Below are 13596 nucleotides of genomic sequence, written 5' to 3'. Positions count from 1 at the left end.
CTGTTGGGCTGGTCGGGGTTCCGTGTTGTTAATTGAATCCTTATCTGATTTTTTTTGGGAATAAAATTCGAATGAATTTCTATGATTTTTGAATTATGATTTTAATTACTCGAGATTATTAATTGGTAAAATTTTGCGTTGGAAACCCGCAAATTTAATCGAGTACCCGCAAAATTTTATCGCCATCGGCGATGAGCCTCGGCGAGCCGACGGTGGACGGTGATGATTTTTATCTGAGTCCTACGAATAAAAAATAAAAATACAGATAACAATAATAAATAATTGAATCGTATCAGTGATTGGGTTTGTTGAATTATGGATGATTGTGATTGTTGTTGATTGTGATTGACGTCGAATTGTTCGACGGGTAGGCCGATAAACAGAAGAGACGCTGCCCGATTTTTGGGAAATTATTTCCGAAAATATGGAAATGTAACTTTTAATTATCGGAGACGTCGAACGAAGTGATGTACTTAAATTTTACGAAATCTAATTACTTGTTGGGACAAGATAATTTATAAATAATCGATTACCCTATTTTTCAAAACGACGAGTATATGTATTTTTCGAAAATAAATACGAACCGAGTTTTGAAGATGTGAACCATAATTGCTATGTGTATTTCAATAATACATATAAATATGAGTGGGGTTATGAAATCGTATGGGTAGAATAGGATAGTGGTGTGATGTTAAATGAAACGATTATTTGAATTAGGGTATTTTAACATTGTAGGTCCTAGTCGGAAGACCCGAGATTTGACGTTGGACTAGGAATGATCTAGTGATTGGACATCGAGATTAACGAAGTTCTAATCGAAGGGCCTGAGTGTTGGGATCATATCCAAAATGGGATAGTAGTTTGACGTTAAAGCCGAACGTTCAAGTCGAACCAAAGTCAACCAGTAATAACGATTAAAGCTTATCGAGGCAAGTATTCCTGAACTTTCTTTTAAAATACTGCAAATATTTCTTCGTTCCTATTCTAAGTTCAAAATAGTTAACTATTTTATATTTCACTGTAATTACTCTTATTATGCATGTTCCTTTCATTATTGTTCCTATGTTATCAATTGCTCTCTTGAGCAAATACCCATTCTTTTGGGTTATTTGCGAACCCTGATGTGGGATGTTTTGAAATCAAAACGATTTGACATCAAAATACTCTACGGGCTGAATGGTTATTGTGGGGGCCGATGATGAGCTGGACCCTATGGGCCGGGGATGGACCGGACCCTTGGGTGATAGCGCCTAGGTACCTGAATGGATCTATACGGTTGGGTATAGATCTACACTGTATCCTGACTGATCAGTAGGATATAAGTGTGAACTAGTGTCCAGTCTAATTTGTTGTTGATCGCCATTAACGGCATTCTCTCTCGAAAGTTTTATGATTCCAAAAACCGGACAAAACCCTGATTCAGGAGATGAATCTGGGAATCACTTGTCACTTTTGGATTTATAATTTAGGGAAGTTGTCTTTTGAGATCAATATCCCATGAGACATTGGGACATATATCCTCTTTTTGCCTCTTGCATCCCGAAATGATGCAATACTTTGTCATTGTATGTACTCTGACTTAAGCCGATTAATTTCCTTGATCTATCACTATAGATCTTGATCCCTAATATATAGGTAGCATCACCTAAGTCCTTCATCGAGAAACTATTTCCCAACCAAGTCTTAACAGCCTGTAGCGAAGGTATGTCATTCCCTATTAGTAATATGTCATCTACATATAGTACTAGGAATGCCACATGGCTCCCACTAACCTTCTTGTAAACATATGGTTGATCTTCATTTTGAATAAAGCCAAATTCTTCGACTGTTTCATCAAAACGACGATTCCATCTCCTTGAGGCTTGCTTCAATCCATAAATAGATCGAATCAAATTACAGACCATCTTAGCAAACTTGGGATCGACAAAACCCTCAGGTTGTATCATGTATACATCCTCTTCAAGGCTCCCATTTAATAAAGCGGTTTTGACATCCATTTGCCAAATCTCATAGTCGTAGTAAGCAGCTATTGCTAGCAAAATCCTGATGGACTTGATTATAGCAACTGGTGAAAAGGTCTCATCATAGTCTATACCATGAACTTGTCTAAAACCTTTTGCCACCAGTCGCGCTTTATAGGTCTGTACTTTACCATCCATGTGAGTTTTCTTCTTGAAAATCCACTTGCATCCTATAGGTTTTACCCCTTCAGGTGGATCAACTATAGTCCATACTCTATTTTGATACATGGATTCCCTTTCGGATTTTATAGCCTCTAGCCATCTCTCGGAGTCTGGACTGTTCATAGCATCTTGGTAGGTAAGAGGCTCATAATTATCTATGAGCATTACATCATCACCTTGAGTCAAGAGAAATCCATAATATCTCTATGGCTCATGACGAGCCCTACTATATCTACGAACAACCTGTGTTTCTGGAGCAGGAACATCTTGATGTACTTCCTGCCCATTTTCCAACTTTGGTTCAATATTATTTTGTACAACTCGATCTTCATCGAGATCTATAGTCCTCCCACTAATTTTCTTTGAAAGTTACTCCCTTTCAAGAAATACAGCGGTTCGAGCAACAAACACTTTGTTCTCGGTAGGATTATAGAAACTATACCCTTTAGTTTCTTCAGGATATCCCACAAAATAACATTTATCCGATTTTGGTCCCAGCTTGTCAGACACCAAGCGTTTCACAAATGCTTCACATCCCCATACTTTCATAAAAGACATGCCGTGACGTTTCCCAGTCCACATCTCATATGGAGTCTTTTGAACCGATTTAGTTGGAACTCGGTTTAGTGTATATGCAGACGTTTCTAGAGCATAACCCCAGAAACTTATTGGAAGATATGCTAGACTCATCACCGATCACACAATGTCCAACAAGGTACGATTTCTCCTCTCAGAAACTCCATTCCATTGAGGTGTTCCAGGAAGAGTAAGTTGTGATACGATACCACACTCCTTCAAGAAACCTTTAAAGTCGAGGTTTAAGTATTCTCCTCCACGATCTGATCGTAGAACTTTTATACTTTCCCCTGTTTGCTTTTCCACTTCAGCCTTGTATTCTTTGAACTTTTCAAAAAAATCGGATTTGTTCTTCAAAAGATATACATATCCATATCTACTGAAATCATCAGTAAAAGTAATGAAATAGTAAAAGCCACCTCTTGCCATCATACGCATTGAACCACATACATCACTATTTATAAGTCCTAATCGTTCGGTGGCCCTTTCAGCTTGTCCGGTAAAAGGAGCTTTAGCCATTTTGCCAATGAGAGAAGATTTGCATTCTTCGTATGATTCAAAATCAAACTTATTCAAGTAACTATCTTTATGTAATTTGGAAATGTTTTCTCATTTATGTGACCTAAACGACAATGCCAAAGGTATGTTTGATTTGAGTCTTTCATCTTAATACATTTATTATCATTATTTATGTTATAGACATGAGTATCTATATCAAGAACATATAAACCATTAAACAAACGTGCAATCCCGTAGGTAACATTATTGAATGAAAAGGAACAACTATTATTCTGAATCAAAAATGAAAAACCTTTCTTGTCCAAACAAGAAACCGAAATAATGTTTCTGCAAATTGCAGACACGTAAAAATAGTTATCTAGTTCTAAAACAAGCCCAGTGGGCAACGATAAATGATAAGTCCCTACAGCTAAAGCAGCAACCTTTGCTCTATTGCCAACTCGTAGGTCGACTTCTCCCTTCGCCAATGTCCTACTTCCCTGCAGTTCCTGCACATTTATATAAATGTGAGAACCACATCCAGTATCTAATACCCAAGATATAGAAGTAGACAAATTGACTTCTATAACATAAATACCTGAATCAGAAGCAATAACAACATCCTTCTTCTTCTTCTTCTTCTTCTTCAGATCCTCCAAATAAGCATGACAGTTCCTCTTCCAATGACCTAATTTCTTGCAATAGTGACAATCACCAACCTTGGAACACCACCTTTAGGCTTCAAAGCCTTGGACGGATCAGGTTTCAGATTGGCATTCGATTTAGATCCCATCTTCCTCTTATCTTTCCATTGACCCTTTCTTTTGGCCTTCCCCTTATTCACCATCAACATGGGAGCAGGGGATGCCTTCTGAATGTTGGTCTCAGCAGTTTTCAACATAGCCAACAGTTCGGTGGGGTTCTTATCTATCTCATTCATATTGTAATTCATCACAAATTGAGAATAGCTGATGTTTAAAGATTGCAAAATTAGGTCAATCTGGTGCTCCACAGCAATCGGGGCACCCAACTTGGCAAGGTACTCAATATACCCAATCATCCTTGGAACATTCGGTCCAACCAGATCACGTTCTCCCAGCTTACATGCATGCAACGATTTGAAAGTATCAAACCTCTCCTGACGAGCCTGTCCTTCAAACATACGTTTAAGGTGCTCAATCATATCATAAGAACCATATTCTCATGTTATTTCTGAAGTTCAGCACTCATGGTCGCTAACATGAGACATTGAACATCCGTGTCATCATTGATATGTTTCTGATAAACATTATGTTGAGCACAGGATGCTCCTTCAGGGAGAGGTGCAGGGCGAGGGATATCTATGACATAGAGCTTGCGCTCTTGTTTGAGGAAAATCCTCAAGTTCCTCTGCCAGTCATGGAAGTTTGTTCCTGTCAGCTTGTCCTTCTCAAAGACTGATTGCACAAAGAAGTTATTTGAATTGATTGCCATTTGATATCAACAATGTTTAAAGTGCATAAGATAAATTCGTTTATAGATGATTATTAAATTATTTTCAAGTGATTATTCATATATATTCAAAATATATATCTCCCACTATTTTATCAAATTAATAGCCCTAACTATTAATTCGGAAAGATGATCTTCTATATACTTTCTAGTGAGCCAAGATCCAAATTTTCACAACGTTTTAGTTCAGATTTGGCTTTACTCCTAAAACATGATTCAATAAGGTAGACAACATTTGTCAATTATATCAACTATATAACTCTTGGATAGTTTAGTGGAATAACATTTATTCTTATTTATCCAATAAATCTCACCAAACTCTATGCCTCTAAGTTCACAATCCTATCGTGGTAACTTAGTTAAGTTAAAACCCAAAGGTCTAGGAAGTATCATATACTTCAAAATGCTGTCCCACAATAGATGGGAGTACTTCGCTCGGGCGAACCTACTCCTTACCGATCTAGGGGTTAACGCGTTGGACATATTGGAAGGCATCTAAATAACTTAATATAAACATTAGGGTTTTGTTAGTATTATAACGATCATGATCCCATCATAAAGAGATTCCCAATTTTTCCTTGAATAAAATACTTCAAATCAATACTCGTCAATGGTTTGATTTCCAGGTAGTGGAGGAGTCACATCGGTCTCGCTTAAAACCCACAGCCTTACAAGTTCTATGAACCCGTTGTTGACAAAATCGCCCCATGTCAGAAATAAATAAGATTCATATTTCATTCCGTGTTTCATAAACACGAGAATCTCATAATCGTTTGTAAATTTTAAAATCTTGAGTCGTTACAGATTTTATCTTGTTTAGGCATGGCATGGGTGACGTATCTAATACATACATTCATGCATGATTAATCTAATTAAAGCATGCATCATTAACTATTCTATGCATACATTCATACATCAATATGTAAAGTGCAATAAAGTAAATGTGTTTGGTTATGGCCCCATCCTATGTGATCTTTATCAAGCTCATGATAAAGATCAAGGTCAATCTAATTTGGTGATGGAAATAAATACAACTACTTATTACATAAGTCTTCTTCTTTGTTTAGACTTCTTATATGCCTCATCTTCTTCTTTGTTTAGACTTCTTGTATGTCTCGTCTTCTTCTTTGTTTAGACTCCTTGTATGTCTCGTCTTCTTCTTTGAATCACCTCCATTGGATAGCCTTCTCGAGTCTTCAATTACATTACATGATTGAAAGTAAAACTAATATAATGAACTTACAAGAATAACTCGAGTTACATTCGAGATTTATGATTACAAAAATTGACGACATGCAAGTTGTATTTAAAACCAAAACCATTACACTAAGGTCAAAAGGCCATAACCATCCACCATGCTCATACAACACATAAAAGCATGTTAAAACACATAATCTGATCTTAACATATTATATTATCCATGATCTAATCATAAAAAGAAATATGACAAAAATCAGAAAAATCAGAATCAAATCAGAAAAATAAGTATCATTGTTTACGGGCAGTAAACGACGTCAAACGCCTTACAAACGAGTCGATGATGGCTTTTGCCATCTGTCTTATTCAGACGCTCGTTTACCTATCGAATAGGGTATTCGTTTGCGTAAATCGGACACCAGACCCAGATTTCAGCAAATCTGCAGCAGCCAATTCAGAATCTGTATCTAATACGATTCTCATAATTAGAATAAACATAAATCATGTATACATCAGTATATATACAGATTACATAATCATCTTATGATTATACAACTCACATGAATATCATATATTCAAAACCATACATATACAAGCATATTATATCAACATCAAATCATGGCAAATCACGTACGTGCTCATATATCGAAAAAGGTAAACACATAAATGAATAAAAAACTTTTCGCAAGTAGCTGTGATGCCATTAAAGGGCTTTTTAGCACATAAACGCAACGAAAAATGTAAATTTAAATCTTAATCATCGAAACCCTCCGCATGATCCATGCGAAAAATAATATTTAATTCGTAGTTCAATATGTTTACCTTAAGAAGCTTTACGTTAATGGAAAGATGGAGGTCTTGAATGATCACCACATAGCCCGTCGCTGGAACGATCGACGCCTTGAAGGTATCCACACGAATGACCGCCCGAAGGATGGGTATGTACTTGCACGTTCTTGAGGCCGCCTTCTTGCTCTCTCTATCTCTCTTCAAGCTGCTAGGATTTATGTTTTATCAAATAAAACGTATAACCCTAATTCTATTAGAAAAAGATATTATCGCCTCCAACTCTAAACTGAATTTTAAAGTTATTATTATTATTAAATTCAAAATTATTGTATTATTAAGTCTCACTTAATCATCCAATAACTTAATTTCAGATTTAATATTAAATTTGAATTTCCTATTTATTTATTTAATTAATTAAGTCACACTTAATTAATAACAAATAATTCGAATTACTTACATTTAATTTAAATCCGAATTTAAATTAAATAATCCTCCAATCATTTTTTATGCGACCCTTTAGGTTATTATTATGTTACCAACAATTTTAAATCTAATTTAAAATCATAAACAATGAGCGGCATCTAGTAATACATCATTGTTACCCAAGTAATAATAATTAAATCGGTGATCAATTAAACCTTTCGTCAATAATGTACAATGTAATATAATCCCTTTAGCCTTATATTATAGATCAAACTCGAGGCATGCATTGTGTCATCCTCTGTTAACGTTCAATCCTTCTTTCCTTGATCAATGAGTAAACTATTAAATAAATCAGTATTTGAGCACAACCATGCATTTTATAGTCTTACTCAATGAAGAGGCCAATAATATCACTCCTTTAATAAAGGAGCGCTAAATCCCATCTAGATCATTCATATTTCTCATACGATTCATAATGTACCCAATGTCTACTTTTATTATTACCCGGTCAAGGATAACTTTTAATAGTATCAAAGTATATTAATTCTCGTATAAAAATATAATGATTTTAGGTCAAAGGACCAATACATCATTAATACTGTGAGATTAACTTATGACACTATAAACATGTTGTATCTCACAACGGGTCAATCCAGCACCATGTATTTAATACATGTGCCTGTGTTTTGACTTTAGTATCACCATACCTATGATCAATGAGATATGATCATTAGCCAACAAACACACTAGTCTCAATGTATTTATTATCGTCCCTTAACAATAATACTTGACTAGAAACTTTAGGAATATCAATGTTATTCTCATAATCTCATTTCTAAGTCACGTACTTAGAGATATAGATTTACATATCATATTCTAAGGACATTTATTAATCTAACATCTTATCGCAGAAAATAAAGATCTAATAAATTACTAAAGAATAATCCATATAATCATAATTAATAATTCAAATGTTTTATAATATAAACATAATAGTGTTGTGTCTAGGGCACAAACACTAACAAATTTTGCTCATGTTTGTGCTAAGATATTAATTTTATCGTCTTTACATATTCATTTATATTATTGCTTAAATATTATAAAGATGGCTCTGCCGTCAAGTAACACTATTATAAAGATGGCTCTTCCGTCAAGTAGTACTCAAAAGTTTTCTGGCTGGCTATGTCGTCGTAACTTTTGTACTATATTATTATGTATATTGTTTAAACTTACTTGCTTAATTATGTGACATATTATACCATATTTTAAATGTTTGTTTTAAACTCAGAATGACAAACCTTGCAAAATTAGAGTTTGTTGCGTTGGATGTGTCTGGGGATAATTATTTGTCTTGGGTTCTCGATGCGGAATTACATCTTAGTGGTAACGAGCTAAAAAACACCATAAAATTAGGAAAGACCCCAACTGTTGAACAAAATGCCAAACCTATCATTTTTCTTAGACACCACATCCATGAAAATTTGAAATCTGAATATCTAACTGTGAAAAACCCACTAACCCTTTGGATCAATCTCAAAGATAGGTTTGATCACCAAAAACTTGTCCATTTGCCACATGCCCGTTATGACTGGATAAATATAAGTTTGCAAGATTTTAAATCTGTCGCTGAATATAATTCTGCATTGTTCAAAATAAGCTCAAAACTGATTTTGTGCGGTGAAAAAATTACTGATGCTGACATGATAGAAAAGACCCTTTCAACCTTCACCCCAATACTATGATTCTGGCGCAACAGTATAGGGAACACAATTTTCGGAAGTATAGTGAGCTGATATCTCATCTTCTTGTCGCTAAAAAGAATAATGAGTTGTTACTGAAAAATCATCAGATACATCCCACAGGCTCTGCCCAGTTACCTGAAGTACATAACACGTTATCCAAAAGAATGGGTGTGGGAAAGGGCATAGATGAGGACGAGGTTACGGACGAAACTGTGAGCATGGAAACTTTCGAGGCCGGTTTTGAAATCATTATAACTCTAGCCACCTGACGTGGCAGCGTGATGGTTACAATAACTCTGACCACTAGAAGTGGCAACATGGAGTGCCAAATAAAAGGAAGACACCACAAGAAGAAAATACTAGGGATATTTGTCTCAGATGTGGGGCACAAGGGCACTGGCGATGTACTTGTCGCACATCGAAACATCTAGTTGACCTCTACTAGGTAAATAAAAAGAATAACGAAAAAAGGTGGAAACGAACTTCGCTAGTCATAATCCAAGTGGAGAACAAAACAACAAGACCTCAAATGAACTAGACACTGGTGCTAACCTTTATTATGATTTAGATAACTAGATTTCATTTGTATATCTTTGATGTTATATTTTAGACGTGCTTGTTTTAATATTCTGCTTTCATGTACTTGTTTTATGTTCTTGTATTATGAACGTTGTTTGCATAATAAAATTGTTGTTCACTTTTATATATACAGTATAAATATGGGAGATATATGCATTGCTGACTGTGCAAACCACTCACACAATTTTACAAAATCAGAAATATTTTTTAAAGTTGACTAAAACTAACTCACACGTTTGGACGATTTCGGGAACATCAAATATCATAGAAGATTTTGGGAAAACCAGTTTTATACTACTAAGTGAGACACAAATTCACATACAAGATGCTCTATAATCTAGTAAATCTACTAGAAATCGTATGAGTTTTAAAGATATTCGTCTTAATGGTTTACATGTAGAAATCACTAGAGAAAATGAAAACGAATATCTCCTTATCACCTCAAAATATAAGAATATCTTAGAAAAATTGCAATAAATCTTATCTGGATTATATGCTACCGAAATTAGAGTAATCGAGTCTCATAGTATCACTACTCCCAAAATTATAGATCCAAAATCACCCACCTTTTGGCATGAAAGTCTTGGTCATCCAGAATATCCATGATGCGTCAAATTATAGAAAATTCTACCAGACATCCCCTTAAGAATCAAAAGGTCATACCACCTGATGAACTTCCTTGTTTAGCATGTTCTTTGGGAAAATAAATTGTTCGACCATCTCCAGTTAAAATTCAAAACGAGTCTCCATATTTCTTAGAAAGAATTCAAGATGATATATGTGGTCCTATTCATCCATCATCTGGACCATTTAGATATTTCATGGTCCTAATCGATGCTTCAACTAGATGGTCTCATGTTTGTCTACTCTCGACCAGAAATACAACATCTTCCAAGCTTCACGCTCAAATAATCAAATTACGAGCCCAATTTCCTGATAATCCTATTAAATCAATTCGACTTGATAATGCCGCTGAATTTACATCTGCTACTTTCGATGATTGTTGCATGTCAGTAGAAATCTCTTTCGAACACCCCATAGCTCACGTGCATACACAAAATGGTTTAGCGGAATCGTTAATTAAAAGACTTCAGCTTGTTGCACCACCCTTAATTCTAAGATCTAAATTACCCACTTCTGTTCGGGTCACGCAATACTTCATGCCGCAAATATAATTAAGATAAGACCATCTACTTACCACAAATAATCTCCTCATGAATTAGTTCTTGGTCAAACCCCTAATATTTCAGATTTTAAGATCTTTGGTAGTGCCACATATGTTTTAATTGCACCTCCATAAAGATCTAAAATGGGACCACAAAGAAGAGTAGGTATATATGTTGGTTTTGATTTGTTAGGTCACACACACACACACTGTAGAGGGGGTGAATACGGTGTATAGTATACTCAAATCGAACTTTAAGAACTTAAGTAACAGAAAACAAACTTTATTGAAACAATAAACTCTGTTACAGTATGGAACTGTTACCTCTCAGTGATGAACAAATATCGCGAGAGCTGCTAGGGTTACAATAAATAATCTTCTCGAATATGATAACACTTATAGTGTAAACCCTATGTCTGTGTTTATATACTACACAGTTACAAGATAATCGCTAATTGATATGGAATATAATTCTGCTTTCTAAAATATATCAATCAGATATCTTTTCTTCCAAGTATTCCATTCTTTACAGAATTCCTTCTTCATGCATATCTCTTCTTATGTTTATCTTGATCTTCTTTCCTTTAATCAACTACTGTCCTTATCTGATCGTCCTTCAGCACTTAAGTTATGATATCTATCTTCTGATGATTATCTCCTGATAACATACGTACTGATATCCTTAAGTCCTGACTTCCAGTATAAGTACTGATCAACAGTTAAGTACTGATTTATCCTGTTCAAGTAAAATCTGAAAGCTAAACATAAAACATATTAGCCATGACATTATTAAATATATCTAACAATCTCCCCCAACTTGTAAATTAACATAATATACAAGTTTAACAGATATTTGATGATGTCAAAAACATTAAGTACAAATGCATGAGAATTAGACTAGATAACTATAACTTACAGTCCTTAAAGCTTTTACCAATTTCAACTTCTGATAACAACTTCAGTCTGTATAAATACCAGAATTTAAGCAGTTGTAGATCTTCGACTTGGCTTCATCATTTTCTGATCTCTCTGATGTCAGGAGTTGTTCTGAGATAGTTCTTCAACAAACATTTCTCAGCATATCTGAGTTCATCAATCATTCTCCATTTGACATCTTTAAGCTTTGCAGTATCTTCACCAGTTTGAAAGATTGCAACTCTGAGATCATTGATCTTTGCTTTTCTCAACTCCTGATCTAGTCTTATGACATAAGCTTTGTCAGACTCTAGATTGAATTCAAGTCCCTTAATACCAAGATATGTTCTGATCTGTGCAGTATTAGGCTTCATATCAACAATATCACCATTGTGATCTCTGTATTTTGGAACATATATGCTGTCAGACTTAACAGAATAAAGCCTTTTTTGTCTCTGAATCTGTTCTTTTAAGTAGTTTACAGCAGTCTCTGTTATTCTGTCATCCACTTGAAGTAAGAAAAGTACATGCTCCAATTCTTCAAAATACTTCAATGGAATGGCATTTTATCTTATATGATAAACCCTACCATCTGTCATGAAATACAACATGATGTATTCTTTCAAGTAGGTATGGTAAACCATCTGTACAGATTCCAGTTAATTCAATCTCTCAGGAGTTGCTCCAATACCTAGTTCACTCAAGGAAGTTGGATCATTGGTAGTGTTGTGTACTCTTCTTTCTTCAGCACTTCCCAATCCAGTTTTATCTCTAGCTTCCTTTCTAGTAACTACTCTTGCTTCAAAACCACTTGCAGTAGTCTTCAAAGATTGAGTCTGTTTTGCTTTAGTGAATCCTGGTAAGAGTGTCTTTGATTTATTTTCTGATATCAAGTTAACTTGAGCTATGTCAGAGGTTACTTGCTTCTTCTGAATATCAGAACTTACAATTTCTTGACTCTGAACAACTTGAGCCATGTCAGAGGTTGTTTTAAGAACTTTTCTTGTAGTCAGAGCAAGATCATCCTTTTCATCAGTAATTTCTTCTTCCTCAGGAGGTACATAAACCTTGATAGGTTCACCAACCTTTTCTTTACCCTTGGATCTTGGATCTATCTGTGGTTGTGATCTAGCCAATGTTGCTTCAGTATGTGTCCTTTCTTTGATCACAATACTTTTGAGTTTTGGAAGTGATTTTTTACCAGAAGCTTCAGATTTAGATGTGACTTTCTCTGATTTAAGTCTGGCTTCTTCTTTCTTTAAACTTTCTAAGTCCATTCCTGGATTTTCTTGAAGAAATAACTGTCTTGACATTTCCTCATCAAGATCTAGAAGTTCATCAGAACTTATCCTTTTACCAGCAGCAGAACTTATTCTTTTCCCAGTATCAGAACTTGTCCTGTGACTAGCTTGTCTTGATGTAAACCTTCTACCTTGACTATGACCGCTACCCATTCCAGAGTATCCTTGATCATCATTTCCATCATCCTTTCCTTGCAGTGTCTTGTTAGTTTTGCATTTGGACTTAATTACCTTCTCCCCCTTTTTGGCATCAGCAGGTAGTAAAAGAGAGATAAGTAATTCCACTGAGGATTGGATTTCAGTAAGTTGCGATTGCTGAGAAGCTTGATTTGTCAGAATTTCATCAATCTGAGCTTGTTGTTTCTCTTGAGTTTGCTCAATATAAGCAATCATGTCAGTGGTAGGTTGAAAGAACTTTTTCTTATCAATTTTCCAAACTTGTTCCTGTTTGATAAAGTTCTCTTGAATCTTGTGTAGCTCTGCATGAGTAGTTGAATGAAGACCTTGTAGATACTTAGTACTCAATGCAGTGACTCTAAGATGGGTTTTAAAATCATTAGAATTTAATATTTCATCAGCTTTAGTCAAGTGCTCAGCAAAATGTTTGTCAGTTGGAATACATGAAACTGAATTCCATTCCTTAGTCCACTCCTGACCTGCAGGAGTTTCACTCCAAGGTACTGGTGCTTCCTCGATAACAAACTTCTTTACCAGTTTAGACTTAGGAAGAGTCTGTT

This window comes from Apium graveolens, chromosome 10 (genome assembly GCF_009905375.1).
Source record: "Apium graveolens cultivar Ventura chromosome 10, ASM990537v1, whole genome shotgun sequence".
Classification (NCBI taxonomy): domain Eukaryota; kingdom Viridiplantae; phylum Streptophyta; class Magnoliopsida; order Apiales; family Apiaceae; genus Apium; species Apium graveolens.
The sequence above is the reverse complement of the archived record's forward strand: the minus strand, read 5'-3'. Positions refer to the sequence as shown.